Source organism: Oncorhynchus gorbuscha, linkage group LG18 (assembly GCF_021184085.1).
Source record: "Oncorhynchus gorbuscha isolate QuinsamMale2020 ecotype Even-year linkage group LG18, OgorEven_v1.0, whole genome shotgun sequence".
In the NCBI taxonomy this organism is placed as follows: Eukaryota; Metazoa; Chordata; class Actinopteri; order Salmoniformes; family Salmonidae; genus Oncorhynchus; species Oncorhynchus gorbuscha.
The window spans coordinates 63,251,810-63,271,673 of record NC_060190.1 but is presented as its reverse complement, the minus strand read 5'-3'; the positions used below and the strand labels follow the sequence as shown (position 1 = coordinate 63,271,673).

General features: G+C 42.6%; 1 protein-coding gene across 2 annotated transcripts in view; it reads left to right on the top strand.

Annotated features, from left to right (window-relative positions):
• Positions 1-7,730: 7,730 nt before the first annotated feature.
• LOC124003530 (contactin-3-like) overlaps positions 7,731-19,864 on the top strand; it is a 76,401-nt gene continuing 64,267 nt past the window's right edge. For both annotated transcript variants that reach the window (XM_046311857.1, XM_046311855.1), the window contains exon 1: positions 7,731-8,133. The gene's annotated coding sequence lies outside the window, so the exon portion shown is untranslated. The remainder of the gene's footprint in view (positions 8,134-19,864) is intronic.

Here is a 19,864-nt window from a genome sequence, read left to right as displayed (position 1 = left end):
CATGTTTTTTTGCAGCATTGTTTACACTAATTCTAACGGTCGTCTGATGAAGAAGGATCGCTGGAGGCTCCGGACTGGAGACCGTCGCTGGAGGCTCCGGACTGGAGACCGCTGCTGGAGGCTTCGTGCCATGACTACTCACTGGAGGCTTCCTGCCATGACTACTCACTGGAGGCTTTATGTCATGGATCATCACTGGAGGCTTCTTGCCATGGATCATCACTGGAGACTCTGTGCCATGGATCATCACTGGAGGCTTCTTGCCATGGATCATCACTGGAGGCTTCGTGCCATGGATCATCACTGGAGGCTTCTTGCCATGGATCATCACTGGAAGGAGGAGATGTGTGGGCAGTCTGGTACGTGGAGCTGCCACAGGGCTTACCAGGCTGGGGAGACATGCAAGGGGATTAGTTCTGGGAAGAGGCACAGGACTCACCAGGCTGGAGAGACATACAGGAGGCCCTGTACTTGGCAGAGGCACCGGATACACTGGGCCATGGAGGTGCACTGGAGGTCTCGATCTAAGAGCTTGCACCACCCGTCCTGGCTGGATCGTGACTTTGGCCCGGTACGTGCGGGGCGCATGCACAGGACGCACTGGGCTGTGCAGACGCACTGTAGACACCGAGTGGCCTCCTGGTCTTTAGTGCCACTCCAAAATATATTTTTGGGGGGGCACACGGGGAGATTGGTTGAGCCAGGTTGGAGACCTGAGCCAACTCTCCGTGCTTACCGGAGGGAGTGTCGTACTGGTCAGGCACCGTGTTATGCGTTGGAGCTCACGATGTCTCCAGTACGCATTCTTGTCCCTGTGTAATCCTTGGCCCTTTTACCAGCTGCCTCCGCCTTCCTTGCTGCTTCAACCTGCTCCCATGGCAGGCGATCTTTTCCGGCCAGGATCTCGTGTAGGATCTTTGCCGTCCAGGATGTCCTCCCATGTCCAGTCCACCTTACCACGCTGCTTGGTCCGCTTGTGGTGGGTTGTTCTGTAACGGTCGTCGGATGAGGAAGGATCGGACCAAAGCGCAGCGTGGTAAGTGTTCATGAATTTTATTAACACTGAACACTATAACAAAATAACAAAGTGAGAAATGACAACGAACAGTTCTGTCAGGTGCGGAAAACACTAAAAAGAAAATAACTACCCACAAACCCAGGTGGGGAAAAGGCTACCTAAGTATGATTCTCAATCAGAGACAACGATAGACAGCTGCCTCTGATTGAGAACCACACCCGGCCAAACACAAAGAAATAGAAAACAAAGAAATTAAGAAACTAGAATGCCCACCCTAGTCACACCCTGGCCTAACCAAAATTGAGAATAAAAGCCTCTGTATGGCCAGGGTGTGACAATAATGCCTAGTTTATTACATCACAAACGTTGTTTGCGAGAGCAAACCGCGGTTTAGCAACATTCATGTCAGCCATATCCCCTGATTGTAGCTAATCACAGTAACATTTTGTCAAGGTCTTTATTTTATCTACCTTTGAGTAATTTGAGTTAGATATAATTCCAATAATCAATCTTACCTGTATCAGGTAAGAAACAGGGGAGAGTAAGTAAAAGTTTGGGAAGGGGCGTAGGCCTATCTATTGTCGACCTGAAACAGGTGAGTTTACTTTTGAGAAAAGTGTGTAATTCTCATAACAGTGTTTATTGTCATGTATTTCCTTCCTTATTCATAGCCTTTATCATTTGTCAGGCACATGTTCATGCATTTAGTTGTTTTGTTCCAACATGTAGGCCTAAAAGGAATGCTGTGATAACAACATAGGCCTATTACCTGATGTCACCTGTTAATAATATGGTGGTAGTATATTCCACTAACACCGGCTTCCTGACATAGAGGGTATTTAATTCATTTGGTTTCAGTCCTTTGAATTCTACTAAGGGGCCAGAGTTCCTGTCATTATTATTATTATTATTAAGCACAGTTTCGAATACTCCTACAGTTTTGCTTCAGTACTGAAGTTCAACTGACGCCTGGTCCAGAAAGACAAAATTCCTAATAAGACACTTTAGTCATCACCTTTGTGCACAGAACATTCATTGAAATACTCAAATAATTATAGCTGAGAACACGTTTTTTTTCCATCACTCACAGCCGAAGATGTAAAAATGTTATATTCCACCATGCCTGCCATGCTTTTTTTTGACGTCATCACTGCTTGCAATGCTCCCTTTGTGCACTGAATAAACCGGATGCAATATAGATGGTCCGTGAATTGGGGTATGCGAAAGTGAGTAGATTATCTTGGAAATGTAACGTCATTCCTCTGTTGTATGAAGAGAGTCAGACCGAAATGCAGCATGTAGGTTACTCATGACTTTAAGGAAGATAAATACGGTACATGAAATAACTGAAGAAGAAAACAACAAACGGAACGAAACTAATTACAGCCTATCTGGTGACTAACACAGAGACAGGTACAATCACCCACAAAATACAACACGCACTCAGGCTACCTAAATACGGTTCCTAATCCGAGACAACGAGAATCAGCTGACTCCAATTGGGAATCGCCTCAAGCAGCCAAGCCTAACTAGACACACCCCTAAATAATACACAATCCCAATTAATACAAACCCCAATACGAAACACAACATATAAACCCATGTCACACCCTGGCCTACCCAAACATATAACAAAAACACAAGATACAATGACCAAGGCGTGACAGGAAACAACTGTTGGCCATTTTAGACACTATCCCCAGTTCTTATTATACCTCAGTAGTAGTGCTGCTGTGGATAGCAGCTGTCTTACGGGCTCCTGACCAATTATGCTATTTTGTGTTTTTTTTACACTGATCTCAACTATTTTTGCACATAATGTCTCCGGCATCATTTCCTATGACCGAAAACAGCTTCTGGACATCAGAACAGCAATCACTAACCTCAAATTGGATCAACATTTCTACTTCAACAAGTCCGAAGCTCTGGAAATTATGCTTATTTTGGACCAGGCCCTAATCCCTGGGTCTCGAAAAAGGAAGCAACGTCAAAAGAGAGGCCAGCGAGGCAACATCCTGACGATACTACGTAGGCGACCATAACTCTATCCTCCTGCTTCTTGCTTTCAAGTGAGAACTCAAACAAGAATACCAGTGACACGCTCAATACAGAAGTGACCCAATCAAGTGGATGATAAGCTACAGGACTGGTTCGCTAGCACATACTGGAATATGTTCCGGGATTTCTCCAATAACATTGGGGAGTTTACCATATCAGTCACCATCTTCATTAAGTGCATCGACGACATCATCCCCACAGTGATCGTATGTACGTACGTACATACCCCAACCAAAAGTAATGGATTACAGGCAACATGTGCACTTAGCTAAAGGCTAGAACTGTCACTGTCAGGAGCGGGACACTAATCTGGACGCTTCTAAGAAATCCTGCTACGACCTCCAAAGCATCAATACAGAACTAAAATCAGATCCTACTACACTGTCTCTGATACTTGACGGATGTGGCAGGGCTTGCAAACTATCATGGTTTACAACGGGAAACCCAGCCACTAACTGTCCAGCAACACAAGCCTACCAGACAAGCTAATTTCTTTCTATGCTTGCATTGAGACAAGCAACACTGAACCATGCATGAAAGCACCAGCTGTTCCTATGTGAGTAAGACCTTTAAAAAGGTTAACATCCGCAAGGCCATGGGGCAAGACTGAATACCAGGACGCAAACTTAGAGCATGCGCTGACTAGCTGGCAAGTGTCTTCACTGACATTTTCAACCGATCACTAACCCGGTCTATAATACCAACTGGTTTCAAGCAGACCAACATAGTCCCCACACCCAAAAACGCGAAGGTAACCTGTCTAAATGACCATCGCCCCATTGCACTGACATCTATAGCTATTCTGCCCTTGAGTTGCGTTCCCATGCAAAACTAGACAGATAGCTAACAACTAAGTCTTCAATAAAACTCCCAAGGCGTGACTTTTCTTGAATTAATATATTGAAAACGTTTATGTTGTGAAACTGCAAAATACAGAAAAGAATATACTTTAGTGTTCAATTCACACCGACATACTGTAGCTGTACATTAAACATTTGAAGTTGCATAATTTGTTTATCTGGAGTACTTCTCCTGTCCTATTCGGTGTCCTGTGTAAATCTAAGTGTGCGTTCTCTAATTCTCTCCTTCTCTCTTTCTTTCTCTCTCTCGGAGGACCTGAGCCCTAGGACCATGCCCCAGGACTACCTGACATGATGACTCCTTGCTGTCCCCAGTCCACCTGGCCATGCTGCTGCTCCAGTTTCAACTGGCCTGGGCCCTAGGACCATGTCCCAGGACTACCTGACATGAGGACTCCTTGCTGTCCCCAGTCCACCTGGCCATGCTCCTGCTCCAGTTTCAACTGTTCTGCCTTACTATTATTCAACCATGCTGGTCATTTATGAACATTTGAACATCTTGGCCACGTTCTGTTATAATCTCTACCCGGCACAGCCAGAAGAGGACTGGCCACCCCACATAGCCCGGTTCCTCTCTAGGTTTCTTCCTAGGTTTTGGCCTTTCTAGGGAGTTTTTCCTAGCCACCGTGCTTTTACACCTGCATTGTTTGCTGTTTGGGGTTTTAGGCTGGGTTTCTGTACAGCACTTTGAGATATCAGCTGATGTACGAAGGGCTATATAAATAAATTTGATTTGATTTGATTTGATAATACAAAGCACGTGCTAAGGTACCATGCATCTGGCATGATGCCAAACCATATAGCTAATTGTTAACCATATGGTAATTGCTTCTTTCATTACTCTAATAATGTATAACCATCTATGTAGAATAACAAAGCATATTACACTAGAAACAGTAACAAAACTACAGTATTGTATATTTTACAATTCGTTTGCATGACGCATGAGCAAAGTAATACAGCTAACGACATACACAAAAGGCATTGCAATTTGTGAGTAAATGCAACCAACATTGATATGTAAGAAACTCTATCAATAACAAGATTATTATCATTAGCTAAATGCTTGAATCGAACTTACAAACAAATATTTTTCCAAGGCTGAAGCGTGACAAGAAATAACTACATTGAAAGACCTGCACCGTAGCGTTGTCTGTAGCTGCTTCTATGCGTGCAAAACCAATTCTGAACTTCCCGTTTGCGTTGTCTTTCTAAATACCAGAAAGCGCCACTAGGGGGCAAATAACACCATTGAACACAATGAAAATCCAATTTAACCATTGTAATAAAATAATCTGTTACCTTCTAACAGGATGGCAGCACAATAGCCATTATATGTTTTGAAAGGCTGGTCAAGGCTCACATCAACACTATCATCCCAGTCACCTTGGATCCACCTGAACAAAATGAATAGCTATGTAAAAATGCTGTTGATTGACTACAGCTCAGCATTCAACACCATAGTCCCCTCCAAGCTCATCACCAAGCTCAGGACTCTGGGACTGAACACCTCCCTCAGCAATTAGATCCTGGACTTCCTGACGGGCCGCTCCCAGGCAGTGAAGGTAGGCAACAACATATCCACCACACAGAACATCAACAAAGTGGCCCCTCAGGGGTGTGCGATTAGTCCCCTTAGTCCCCTCCTCCTATTCCATGTTCATCCACAACTCCGTGGCTGCACACGACTTCAACAGCATCATCAACTTTGCTCACGAAACAATGGTGGCAGGAATGATCACCAAAGATGATGAGGCAGCCTATAGTGAGGAGGAGTGTGACCTGGCATTGTGACCTGGCAGTCCCTCAACGTCAGCAAGACAAAGGAGCTGATTGTGGACCAAAGGAAAGAAGGGTGAGCTCGCCCCACCGAAGTGAAGCGGGTCGTGAGCTTCAAATTCCTCACTGTTAACATCACTAAGGAATTAACATGGTCCACACACAGCAACACAGTTGTAAATAGGGCACGGCAGTACCTCTCCCACCCAGGAGGCTGAAAAGGTTTGGCATGGGCACTCAGATCCTCAAAATATTCTACAGCTGCACCATTGAGGTCATCTTGACTGGCTGCATCACTGCTTTGTACAGCAACTGCAAGGCACCCTGCCGCAAAGTGCAAAAGAGGGTGATGAGTACATCACTAGGGCTGAGCTCCCAGCCATGCAGGACCTCTATACCAGGCGGTGTCAGGAGAAGGCTCAAACATTTTTCCAAGACTCCAACCACCCAACTCATAGACTGTTCTCTCTGCCACTGCAAGGCAAGTGGAGCAATGCACCAAGTCTGGAACCAACAGTACCCTGAACAGCATCTATCCCCAAGCCATAAACCTGCTAAATAGCTAATAAAATGGCTACCTGGGCTACCTACAGTGACCCATTTATGCACTGACTCTATGCACATACACTTGACTCTACCCACACACTCACACATATGTACACTGACACCATAACACACACATACACACATGCACTACATATGCCCACACACATATAAAATGCACACACATACACCACCGTTAAAAAGTTTGGAGTCACTTAGAAAAGTCCTTGTTTTTAAAAGAAAAACACAATTTTTGTTCATTAAAATAAAATAGATCAGAAATACAGTGTAGACATTGCTTAAATTGTAAATGACTATTGTAGCTGGAAACAGATGATTTTTATTGGAATATCTACATAGGCGTACAGAGGCCTATTGTCAGAAACCATCACTCCTGTGTTCCAATGGCACGTTGTGCTAGCTAATCCAAGTTTATAATTTTAAAAGGCTAATTGATCATTAGAAACTCCTTTTGCAACAATGTTAGCACATCTGAAAACTGTTGTCCTGATTAAAGAAGCAATAAAACTGGACTTCTTTAGACTAGTATCTAGAGCATCAGCACTTGTGGGTTTGATTATAGGCTCAAAATGTTGTGTACTGCTCCCTTCACAGAACAAACGGGCTCTAAGCAGAATAGAAAGGGGAGTGGGAGGCCCCGGTGCACAACTGAGCAAGAGCACAAGTACATTGGAGTATCTAGTTTGAAAAACAGACGCTTCACAAGTCCTCAGAGTTCCTCTTTTCAGTGTCTGTGTTCTTTTGCCCATCTTAATCTTTTATTTTTATTGGCCAGTCTGAGATAGGGCTTTTTCTTTGCAACTTTGCAACTCCCGGTGTCGCCTCTACTCTGTTGACATTGAGACTGGTGTTTTACATGTACTATTTAATGAAGATGTCCTGTTTATTTGTTAGAATCCTTGCCTACAGCTTTATAAAACATTGACCTTTCAACACAATTTGTGATACATTTTCTGTAGGATATTGCATTTAGGCCTAGAGATAAATAGATGTAGTAGATATAACTAGATGCACCAGCCCTACAGTGGAATATATTTGAATTGGTTTGTTGACTTTGAATACTGGTCCTAATTGAATAATCATCTCAGGACGATATGCTCATAACATTCACTACGCAATTACCATGAGGTATTACACAAATTACCCTGACAGTCGTGAAATTAAACTACAGCTGTAACTCCCTCCATTTGGATGGCTGTGACTAATTCCAAATGGTCAACGCATATAAATGACCGTGTGCCATGTAATAAAAAAAACGATCTATTTGGCTTTGAATGTGGAAATTAGAGCATGCAGGGTGTGTATTGAGAGCCTGATCGGTGCTGCATTTCATTTGCACGCGTTTTCACGTGTCATCAGTGAGCGCTTCACCACCTCTGCACTACCGCTGAAGCCCGGGGATGCGCAGAATGTTAATACATCTCGACTCAGAGATCACTCTGTCACAGTATTCCTCCAGACTGGCAGCATTTTTTGAGTGTCTTGGCTGTTGAAAGACTAAACCAAAGCACCTGTGAGTGAGAAGGCGACGTCGGAGTTGAAGCTCTGTCACTGCTGAGCTAATTGTTTTGGTGCCTCGGGATTACATCGAGGAGCATCTCCACCAAACCAAGAGGAGAGAGGCATATGCGGGACCTTTTACGAGTGTAGTGTGCACGGACTGGGATTCTGTGGACCAGCGTTTACGCGCAACCTCTCGATGGGATTCTGAATGAGAGCCAAAGCTGCTACGAAAATGTATATATATTTTTAAAGGACATAGAGACACTCGATAAATACCACCACTTATGTCCGGCTCATTTCTCTGATCGTACAATTTCATGAAGAGGAAAAAACATTCTGTTTAACAACTCAGTAAGTATTTATTAGTTGACTTGATAAGCTTCTACATATGTCAAAAGGCTACTTTAAATGTCTCTCATAATAGTGGATACAGTGCATGTCAGTATGAGTGTCTATGCATTCCACAATCGCTCCTCATAGGCTATTAGACTACAAGTATTTTTCGAAATGCTGGGAAGTTTATTTTTAATTTTCAATAAATGAAAAGGCAGTGAGAAATATCCTAATTGTTTTATAGTTAGCAATGTTATGGCAACTGCAACGTAAATCACACGGTCCATTGTTGTGGTTGGTTTTGTGGCTAGCAAGAATAGCCAAATGAGAGGTAAAAACACCTACGGGGCTGAATTATTCCTGAACTACAGAGGAAAGGATTGTGTCCATTTTATTTGAGCTCAATTGGTTTTGAAATCCCTTCTGAAGAGTGGCAATCCTTTTCTTGCTTCACATTTTCACTTATGGGCAGTGGCAAAGGTGAAACAGAAACAACCCCCTGATTCAATAATTTATTACACTTCCTGTCTTCTGAATTGTAGAAAAAGCTATTTCATGTTAAAAACAAATATATTGAAGTGTGTAAGGGGGAACCATCAAACGGGATATATAATGGTTGTGCATGATCATCTCATGCATAATTGAGCCGTGAATGGCTGCTTCAGGCTACTGAGATCTGTCTTGGTGCTCAGGCAGCTCTGTTAACTCATCTAGGGCACAAGGGGCTGCTTTGCTTTGTGCGGTGCGACCAGGGAAGGTACAGTAGTCTTCATAGCTCTTGACTGCAGATAGGTTATAATGCTGAGGTTGGTTGCAACAGAGCCCCTTTTCTCCACATAGTCAGATGCACCTTGTGTCTCTTGCACACAATCTTTTCCATATTAAACTGTGATTAGTCATCCAACACATAATTCAATTATGCTTTTAATTATGTTGTTATGTTTTTAATAATGTTGCTGGCATTGTATTTTGTATTGTATTTTTCCTGATAAGTACTTTGACTCTGTGACCGTGTGGAATGATTGTCTACAGGCTACCCTCTGGGGGACCTTTGTGACCAAAACCGTGTCACGTTTGTTCCATTTTCTCCAGCTAAATGCATATATGAATGTCTCAAAACTCTGTCTCTTCTGTTTTGACCATATAGTGGACCCCTTAAAAAAGATAGAACACCAGCTGCAGCAGAATTGCACATGCTCAGCCAATACACATCTTCAAAGTATGAGCTATTCATGGGGGATTTTGATCCCTCTCCTCTATTCGTGTTTATTTATAGATTTCTTTAGCATGATTTGCTCATCTAGTTTTGTGGCTAACAAGAACACCCAAATGAGAGGTGAAAACATCATAAGCGCCTATGGTGCTGAGTTATTCCTGAACACTGCGATATACCCCTGACATCTATTACTACAGAGGAAAGGGTTGTGTCCCTTTATTTGAGCTCAATTGGTTTTGAAATCCCTTCTGAAGCGCATCAGAGAGGCAATCTTCTGACAGTAAGTGCATTTCTGTTTTTGAATATAGTGCTGTACATGGATGCACAGAGATCTAGCTCTAGTCTAGAGATAATCTGTCCCTCTACCTCTTCATTCCACACATCCCAGACCTCCAACACAGTGATGTATCTATGGCTATTGGGATGTGGGTCTGGAGATATGCGACCACAATGATGGGGTTGTGGAACGGATCACTTCTCACTGTCTGATAAAGTGATGCTACAGAGGTTTTGTATCATTTCAGCCAGTAGTCTTGAAAGCAGTGCTCACGAGCCAAAACAGGTCCTCGAAAATTGTGCACAGTTGTGTACTACGTCATTTGTCCATTCATATGATATGTTATGTCGTTGATATTCGTACGATATGTTACACATTTGTAAGTGCTTAAGATCCCAGACTGCCTCTTTAAGTGCATTTACTCTTTTGCCTGGCCCCATGGTTTGCAGCAGCTGCTGGGTTCACCAATGCATTGGTTAACATCTGAGGGAATGGCTGGATTATACTGTTTGTTGTCTTTTGAACAGTGTGGCCTTCCAGGAATTATTTTGTTTTTCACAGTTATAAGAACCTTCCTTCTTTGGCAAGATCTTTTCACCAGATAACTGTCAATCACCCCACCCTTTGTGCAAAGCTGTTATTGGGGTGTTAAACAAATTCTCTCACTTAATGTGTGAAAACATTTAATTTCTTCCCCTGAAAATATCTTGCTACATAAAATGTAGTTTAATGGATTACATTTGTGACATATTGATTGTCTTCAAATGCAATATTGTTGATTAAAAACCTTAATCTTTACAAATAATTTTACATTTTGAGGTTTGGCGTTACTTTCTCATTTTCAGTTAACCATTCATCTGTTATACTGTACTGTAGCTACATAAAACAATTGTGACTCAACGTCACTATAATGTTTCTCTGAGTGACAGAAGTGAGAAACGTAATAACATTCGCCTCTTTTTGGGCTCTGTCTATATTACTCATTGATGTGATCTGTGCATTTTTGGTCTTAGTCACAGCCAGTTTGTCCGTTCTAATCATATGTTATCTTATGCGCGCATGTATCTAACGACATGTCAATCAGTCATCTTTATGGAGCGTCTCAGTGTTCTGCATTATGTGATGAGCTTCCATGGCAGCTGCACTTAAAACAGCAGACAGAGCCAGCTCAGGAGAGGCATTCATATGATTATGTAAAACCATTATTTAATTGGATGGAAATGGAACAAAGTTTTAAGGAGAGCAAGGGAGGCAGTAAAGTAAGAGGTTACAAAATATATTCCAAGTCACTACATTGAAATGGTCTTGGACAAACACCATTCAGCTCAGTGCATTTAGAACATCGTGTAACAATCTCAAAGACTTCTTTCAATGCCCTTGTTCCGTTCTTTAATACCCAACTTTGATATCCTAACCATGTGCAATGCGACATTTATTCATCCTCATTGGCCCATGTGAAATTAAGTCTACTCAGTAGCCGGATCGCTGGATAAACTAAACAGTGAGGCACACTCAGATGACGATGAGCTCATTATCTTTCTTGGGTAAATCACAGCGCATGGTGGAACTTAGAACAGAAATCATGTCTCTGGTCGATGCTGGCCTTAGAGATTTTCCAACGGAGTGCAATAATAGTGATTACAGCACAATTATATGTATCCTGTTCTAAAAAGAGACCATCTTCAATATGAATGAGGTTTTAGATGGGGCTTGTCTTGTCATACAGTGAATAGCCTACCTATGATCTGTTTTTCTAATCTAATTGTGTGACAGTGTCTCCTTTTGAGGTGTACACTACAGTATATGCTGGTCCAGCTTTGTTTGCCATAGGTCATGTTGCATCAGAAAACAGCTCACCCTCTCTCTCATGTTGTGATGGAACCTCTCTCCTTTACTCCTGCCATTATTAGATTCTTTGGAGTTATGCATCCCCTCAGGGGAGAACGAATGCCTTTAACCACCTCTCCTATCATTCATGCACCAAACAACAGCCCCTCTAACCAAGAAGTCATCTAATTTACTCTGGGATACGTTTAGCCATTGACTTTCATTAGCTATTAGCTATTGTGAAGGTGAAACTGTGATGCCTCATTACATTTGGCAGAGCAATCTCGTATTCATAATTTCACTTCACCTCCGCCAGTGCATAATGTTATCCAGCCATCCTTACCATTATAGTACATGGCCAAATAGAAGACATACTGTCATTATAATGCATACCTACACTGAGTGTACAAAACATTAAGGACACCTTCCTAATTGAGTTGCACCCTCCCCCCCCCCCCTTTTGCACTCAGAACAGCCTTAATTCATCAGAGCATGGACACTACAAGGTGTCGAAAGCGTTCCACAAGGATACTGGGCCATGTTGACTTCAATGCTTCCCACGGCTGTGCCAATGCCCATGTTGACTCCAATGCTTCCCACAGTTGTGTCAAGTTGGCTAGATTTCCTTTTGGTGGTGGACCATTCTTGAGACACAGGAAACTGTTGAGCGTGAAAAGCCCAGCAGCGTTGCAGTTCTTGACACAAACTGGTGCGCCTTGCACCTACTACCATACCCTGTTCAAAGGCACTTACATTTGTTGTCTTGACCCACTGAATGGCACCCATACACAATCGATTTCTCAATTGTCTCGAAGCTTAAAAATGCTTCTTAACCTGTCTCCTGTCCTTCATCTACACTGACTGAAGTGGATTCACTTGGGCCTCCCGAGTGAGCACTGCATCTCAGTGCATGAGGTGTCACTACAGACACCCTGGTTTGAATCCAGGCTGTATGACAACCGGCCGTGATTGGGAGTCCCATAGGGCGGCGCACAATTAGCCCAGTGTCGTCCGGGTTTGGCCAGTGTAGGCTGTCAATGTAAATAATATTTGTTCTTAACTGACTTGCCTAGTTAAATACATTTTTATTTTTTAAATGTTTTAAAACAAGTAGCATTAATAAAGGGTCATAGCTTTCACCTGGTTTTACCTGTCATGGACAGAGCAGGTGTCTTTAATGTTTTGTATTTGCAGTATGAGCTCTTCATTTTTGATGAACTCAGTGGAGATATTTTGCTTGACATGTTGACTGCCCAACTTGATTTCTCCCACAAGCAGAGGTTCCGACATGTCAAGCAAAGTCTTCACCAGAGTATATGAGCGAAAACCATTTAGGCCAACCTCTCTGCTCAGCCTGGAAAGAGTGGCCAAAAGGGTGTTTAGCATCCCCAGTGGCTAAATGTGGAGAGGATATTCTCCGCTGCTGACCGGCTCTCCAGGTACCATCGCATGACCCTGAAGCCACAGACTGGCCAAACTCGTGTTTCTAAAAATGAATTCTAAAAATGAATTCAAAGTCACTAATAAGTCATTTTTCGTTTAATTTGTATTTAATTCTAAGTCACAGACTATGCACAATTTATAGACTATAATGATTTAATACAATGAAATGTTTTTTAAATGCTGCGCGTTTATGTCCCTACCAGCCTATTGTGTCGCAATTATAAATACAATGTATTTCTTTGTAGCCTATAGCCTTGAAATAATTGAAATAATTTAGCCTAAATAATTCAGTTTTCCCCCTTCTTAGGCTCCTTGTCCGGCCTCCTGACCTATTTAGAGTGTTTATATGCTGTTTAATATGACATGTAACCTATTTGAAATTAAGTGAGCTTCTTAAATTCACCTTTTTCATGTTTATTCAAATGCTTTTCATTCAAATCCATATGGTTTGGTCACACAAATAGATGGGTGTTGGTTAAATTGGGATTTTGAATGAATGGATTGAATTTGGAGCGGGAGTTGTTTTTCCTGTGAGCATGGAGTGGCTTTTAGCAGAGAGGTAGGAAAGGACATGGAGCCCAAGCACCGTTTCATGAGCAATGAGCGGGATTTCCAACCGCTCAACTCCGCACACATACTCTGGTCTCCACTGAGGTTGTCAAAATAAAGAGCTCATCTTGAAAATACTAGAGGTACAGTCTGTCCTCCATGGGTCCCTGCATTAGACCGGGAAGGATAGGATGGGATGACTGGGAGGGAGCAGAGCAAACCAGACACACTGAGGAATGTGGCACACATTTCTACCCAGTATGATCTCAAAGCGTGTAATCCAATGTGACACAATTTTACAGTGGCAAAATGCCCCCTAAAACTTGAAAGACACCAGGAAATCCACTCTGAGACACACTGTGCACTGTAATTACAGCAGATGAGGAACAATTGTTGGCACTAGGACCATGGTGCTAAACCAGCACTGGCCGGAAGATTATGTAATCTATAACCAAATGAGATCACCCCCCTGAAGAGTGTGTTCTAGGCGACAGTGTAGGTGGCTTCAGGAGGCTGGTGCTTCTTGCAAAATGTGACTCATTACAATGGATATACAATAACTGCTAGGCCTATACTGTTCCCTTAAAACTGCATACACAATTCTGTCTTGGTTTGTAAAACATTTTAAGACGATGAAACCATAGTTTTATATGCCATGTTACTGCTATATTAAGAATGCAAAAGATAATAGTACCCTATTGGGTTAATCCACAAAAGTGTCACGTTCTAAGAATGTGGAGAAGGGATAGGATGCTTAATCCTGAGAGGCATATCAGTTACCTGTGGTAACAGGGATGTATTCTCGGTCAAAGCTTTAGGAAAGAAAGCTTTTACCATTGGAATAATGCTTAAATTGGAATTGTAGAAATTAGGCACAAGTTCCAGATCAGAAATGCTTTAAATGCCCATCAGATTACTTGTCAGACAATATTATGTATGGTGCATGTGCATTCAAATCAAATCAAATGTTATTAGCCACATGCGCCGAATACAACAGGTAGACCTTACAGTGAAACGCTTACATACGAGCCCCTAACCGAACACCTAACCAAAAAATACGGATAAGAATAAGAGATAAAAGTAACAAGTAATTAAAGAGCAGCAGTAAAATAACAATATATACAGGGGGGTGCTGGTACGAAGTCAATGTGCGGAGGCACTGGTTAGTTGAGGTAGTATGTACATGGAGGTAGAGTTAATTAAAGTGACTATGCATAGATGACAACAGGACTGGTGTGGAGAGGGGGGGTGACAATGCGAAGAGTCTGGGTAGCAATCAGGGTGCTCTCGATGGTGCAGCTGTCAAACATTTTGAGGATCTGAGGACCCATGCCAAGTCTTTTCAGTCTCCCGAGGGGAATAGGTTTTGTCGTGCCCGTATCATGACTGTCATGGTGTGCTTGGGCCATGTTAGTTTGTTGGTGATGTGGACACCAAGAAACTTTAAGCTCTCGACCTGGTCCACTTTAGCCCTGTTGATGAGAATAGGGGCGTGCTCGGTTCTCTTTTTCCTGTAGTCCACAATCATCTCTTTTGTCTTGATCACGTTGAGGGAGAGGTTGTTGTCCTGGCACCACATGGCCAGGTCTCTGACCACCTCCCTAAAGGCTGTCTTGTTGTTGTCGGTGATCAGGCCTACCACTGTTGTGTCATCGGCAAATTTAATGGTGGTGTTGGAGTCGTGCCTGGCTGTACAGTCATGAGTGAACAGGGATTACAGGATGGGGCTGAGCACGTACCCCTGAGGGGCCCCAGTGTTGAGGATCAGCGTGGCGGATGTATTGTTACCCACCCTTACGGCCCATCAGGATGGGTGCGGCCCATCAGGAAGTCCAGGATCCAGTTGCAGACGAAGGTGTTTAGTCCCAGGGTCCTTATCTTATTGATGATCTTTGAGGGCACTATGGTGTTGAACGCTGAGCTGTAGTCTGAATAGCATTCTCACATAGGTATTCCTTTTGTCCAGGTGGGAAAGGGCAGTGTGGAGTGCAATAGAGACTGCATCATCTATGGATCTGTTGGGGCGGTATGCAAATTGGAGTGGGTCTAGTGTTTCTGGGATGATGGTGTTGATGTGAGCCATGACCAGCCCTTCAAAGCACTTCATGGCTACAGACGTGAGTGCTACGGGTTGTTAGTCATTTAGGCAGGTTACTTTAGTGTTCTTGGACACAGGCACTATGGTGGTCTACTTAAAACATGTGGGTATTACAGACTCGGACAGGGAGAGTTTGAAAATATCAGTGAAGACACTTGCTAGTTGGCCTGCGCATGCTCGCAGTACACGTCCTGGTAATCCGTCTAGCCCTGCGGCCTTGTGAGTGTTGACCTGTCTAAAGGTCTTACTCACATCGGCTGCGGAGAGCGTGATCACACAGCCTTCCGGTACAGCTGGTGTTCTCATGCATGTTTCAGTGTTATTTGCCTCGAAGCGAACATAGAAGTAGTTTAGCTTGTCTGGTAGGCTAGTGTCACTGGGAAGCTCTCAGCCGTGCTTCCCTTTGTAGTCTGTAAAGGTTTGCAGGCCCTGCCATATCCGACCAGCGTCAGAGCCGGTGTAGTACGACTTGATCTTAGTCCTGTATTGATGCTCAGTTCAGACTTTGTGAGCATGGCATAGGCTCAATGGAAAAACTTATCTCTAGTTTCTGACTGTGAAACCAGGTTTGAAAGCTTTTGAAAGGGAATATTGAAAACCTTAGTAAGTAACCCAATGCAAAAAGAATCAAATAATTTAGGAGTGTTTTCATGTAATATATGTATCATGTATCATTTCAATGGATTATGAGGTAATGGAATAAATATCCACACTCAGGACTCACACATTTAATTTATTTGGGCTAAGATTTCTGTCATGCGACCTTCATCAGAGCAGGGATGGATTATAAGTTAAAATGACAAGCAAGGGGCTTCCGGTATTGCGCAGAGCTGATCAGTCGTATCTTTTTCAGCTCCGCTACAAATTTGAAATAAATCTTGAAATAAGTTCACCCTTAAGCTTAATGTACCAGGAAAGGCAGTGATAGTTTATTAGCTTCGAAAACCCACAATGCCGACAATGAAAAGTCATACCAAAAAGGCAGACTTAATAAGTGAAAGTTTAAAGTCTGAGGACGAAGGCGTCGTGCTAGCTTCATGTGCTAGAGGTGGAAGCAGGACTGAGGCGACAAACATGTGCAGTGCCGTTAGCTCCAAAGATATCTTCAAGGCCATCAAAGATATGCAGAATTCTCTATCAAATTCAAAAATGTACTGTCTGCAGTGGACGACGTTACTCACCTGTGTGTGGATCTGTTGAGCACCTTATACGGATTGTCACTGGGAGGGGGAGTTCCGTCAAAGACTGAGGTAAGAGGGTTAATCACACATTCGTGCTTGATTGTTAGGCATGTGTTTTTGTACATTGACGTGCTTTAAAGTGTCCTTTGTGTTTTTGTTTATGGTGGTAACAGAGGTCTATTGGTATATTAGGCTGATCCAATGTGCTCTTATGGGGCAATGTTCTATTTCATGTGTACCTGGTAAAGTCGATGACTCATAGTGTTAAGGTTAAATTTACATCCTGGAACTGAATGGGATTAAATAAAATCGCCAAAATAAAACAGGTAATAAGTAGATCGAAACAACTTCAGGCGAAGATCATATTTTTGCAAGAATCACATCTATTATCTGGCGACATTCCTAAGATATGCCTGGGTGGCCTGGGCAAATCATTGCAGCCTCACTTAGTTCCCATGTAAGGGGAGTTATTATTCTTATCCATATCAGATATTGCAAACAATTTGTGATCCCGCCAGCAGATATGTTATTATTATTATGTACCTTGTTGTCCGAGCAGTTCACGAAGATCACTCTGTTCCCAAAGAAAATGTCTCTGAATTCTTTAATGATTTGTTTTTAAACCTTTCCACACTTCCAGGTAATTATATTTTTGCAGGAGACTTTAATTGCACTTTGGATCCTGTTAAAGATCGCACCTCAGGTTCGAACTACTCCCACATTACACTTTATGAAGGATTTAAACTTAACAGCGATTCGGTGAGAAATTAAACCAGATGATGTGGAATACTCCTGTTACTCTAGCACTCACCAGACCTATTCCTGAATCAATAATTGTTTGATCTCAGCAGCATTACACTCTACAATTGAAAATTGCTTTAATGATAGCATTGTTATATTTTCTAATTTAGTAGGTGACCCACCTAAACGGCGCTTCCAACCTAAATGGCTGCAAGATACAAGTTTTACAGAATACATTGGACAGCAAATTGACATATACTTTTCAATTTAATACAACAGACTTAAACTTGTACTAGATGGGAAGCCTCTAAAGGTTTCATAAGGGGTCAAATTATACATTTCACCAACTCCAAGTCAAAAAATACTTGTCAAAAAAGGAAATGACCTGAAACCAAAATTAAAACTCTGGAGAGAGAAATTTCCTCACCAGTTCCACAGGTGCACACAAGAAGTTGCTCTTGTTCAGGGCTCAATATAACATAATTTCTACGGCTGGAGCTGCAGCAAGCTTATTTAGACTAAACCAATTTTATTATGACCAGGGTGAAAAAGCTGGGAAGCTGTTGGCCTGGCGAATCAAACAGCACTAAACCGAGAGAGCAATCAATTCAATTCAGGATGCAGGGGGAGCAGTGACGGTAGACCCTTGGCAGATAATACCTTTAAATCCTTTTATGAAAAATGATATGCATCAGAGTATCCTCCTGAAACTGATACCCAGGCTAGCTTTTTTAGATAGATTGGAGTTTCCCAACATTTCTGATGAATCTAAGGATATTTTTAATGCTGAGCTGACTGTGTCGGAAATTTCCAATGCAATTGATAGTATGAGGGTGGGAAGGGCATCTGGCCCATACATCTACAAGAGATTTAAAAACAAACTGTGCACTCTCCTCCTGGATATGTTTTAGGAATCTTATGAACATGGTCTCCTGCACCCTTTTTTGGGAGGAGCTCTGATCAATCTGCTCCTAAAACCTGGAAAGCTTCATACTCTGTCAATCACCACATCCTCATCAGCAGACTCAACAGCCTTGGTTTCTCAAATGATTGCCTCGCATGGTTCACCAACTACTTCTCTGATAGAGTTCAATGTGTCGAATCGGACGGCCTGTTGTCCGGGCCTCTGGCAGTCTCTGTGGGGGTGCCACAGGGTTCAATTCTTGGGCCGACACTCTTCTCTGTACACATCAATCATGTCGCTCTTGCTGCCAGTAAGTCTCTGATCCACCTCCACGCAAACAACACCATTCTTTATACTTCTGGCCACTCTTTGGACACTGTGTTAACTAACCTCCAGACAATCTTTAATGCCATACAACTCTCTTTCGGTGGCCTCCAACTGCTCTTAAATGCAAGTAAAACTAATGGATGCTCTTCAACCGATCGTTGCCCGCACCTGCCCGCCCATCCAGCCTCACATTTTAGTCCTATCTGGTGAAACCACAGTTTCCCTCCTGGGAGAGCTGATCCAGGTTTCCAACTATGGGCCAGCAAGTGTTTATTAATCTACCCATCGTGTCAGATTTCAAAAAGGCTTTACAGTGAAAGCACACCATATAATTATGTTAGTTCAGAGCCTAGTCACGAAAACACATACAGCCATTTTCCAGCCAAAGAGAGGAGTCACAAAAAACAGAAATAGAGAAAATGAATCAATAACCTTTGATCTTCATCAGATGGCACTCAGGACTTACATGTATGTTTTGTTCGATAAAGTTCATATTTAAATCCAAAAATCTCAGTTTACATTGGCGCATTATGGTCGAAAACATCCGGCGGATTTTCAAAGAGCCACATCAATTTACAGAAATACTCATCATAAACTTTGATAAAAGATACAATTATTATGCACAGAATTATAGATATACTTCTCCTTAATGCAACCGCTGTGTTTGATTTAAAAAAATCTTCATCAGAATGCACTACCAGGCATCCCAGTTCCACAATACATTTTTGTTTTGATCGATAACGTTCATCATTTATGTCCAAATACCTCCTTTTTGTTAGCACACTTAGTAAACAAGTCCAGGCGAAAGTTCAGACGACAAGTTCAAAAAGTTATATTACAGTTCATAGAAACATATCAAACGATGTATAGAATCAATCTTTAGGATGGTTTTAACATAAATCTTCGATAATGTTCCAACTGGAGTGTTCCTTTGTCTTTAGAAATGCAGTGGAATGCAGGTCGCTCTCACAGGTGCGTGCATGATCAGCTCATGGTTGAAACAGCTCTCATTCGCCCCCACTTCACAGTAGAAGCCGCAAACAATGTTCTAAACAATGTTTGTCTACCTTTGACTCATTCCTCTCTGCCTCCTTCTTTCCACTCCTCTCCTCTTTTGACCTCACCCTCTCACCTTCCCCCCCTACTCCTCTCCTCTTTTGACCTCACCCTCTCACCTTCCCCCCCT